The sequence below is a fragment of the Prosopis cineraria genome, unplaced genomic scaffold (genome assembly GCF_029017545.1).
Source record: "Prosopis cineraria cultivar Desert tree isolate PC_DT_omini unplaced genomic scaffold, ASM2901754v1 PC6, whole genome shotgun sequence".
NCBI lineage: Eukaryota > Viridiplantae > Streptophyta > Magnoliopsida > Fabales > Fabaceae > Prosopis > Prosopis cineraria.
Window position 1 is genome coordinate 36,246,195 of NW_026555337.1, and position 861 is coordinate 36,247,055.

The window sequence follows — 861 nt, forward strand, 5'->3', positions numbered from 1 at the left end:
TGCTCATCAAAGCATTGGGTAGGTCATTAAGCCATTTGGGTTGAGTGACTGAAGAGTCAGGCCCAATTAACAATTTGAACAAAGGAGCTCCCAAGCTTAATAGAAAGCCACTACAGGATGAGCATGCTGAAATCCTGCCATTTACAAACCTTGGACCATTGATACATAAAGATACGAGTTCAAATGATCCTGGATCTTGCAAGAGTAGCATCATCGTGCCCAGTATCTCAATAAGATGGGCTGGTTACCAAAAATGAAAGATAATGAGTAAAAACTGTGCCATGAGTTTTGCAGGAAATAAGAATATCATCAAAGTACACAATAATAAATTTTCCAATAGAGGGTCTCATACATGATTCATCAAGTGCATAGACGTGCTAAGGGCATTTGCTAACCCAAATGATATCACATTCCACTCATACATGTCATCTCTACTCTTAAAAGTGGTCTTCTACTCATCTCCTAACCGAACTCTGATTTAGTGGTATCCACTACAAAGGTCACTTTTGGAAAAGATAATGGAACCATACAACTGGTCTAGCATATCATCAAGCCACGATATCAAAAATGATACTTAATAGTGATCTTGTTAATAGCTTAGCAATCAATGTACATTCTCCAACTCCCATCCTTCTTAGGTACTAGAAGAACAGGTTATAGCACAAGGGCTGATATTTTCTCAAACCAACCCTTTCTTCAATAGCTCTTCAACTTGACGTTAGACTTTGGCATGTTCCTGGGGACTCATCTTGCAAGCAAGCTTGTTAGGAATAATTGCTCTTGGAACAAAGTTAATGGCATGTTGTATGTCTTACATGGGTGGCAACCCTGGTGGTATCTCATCATATATCACATATGAAA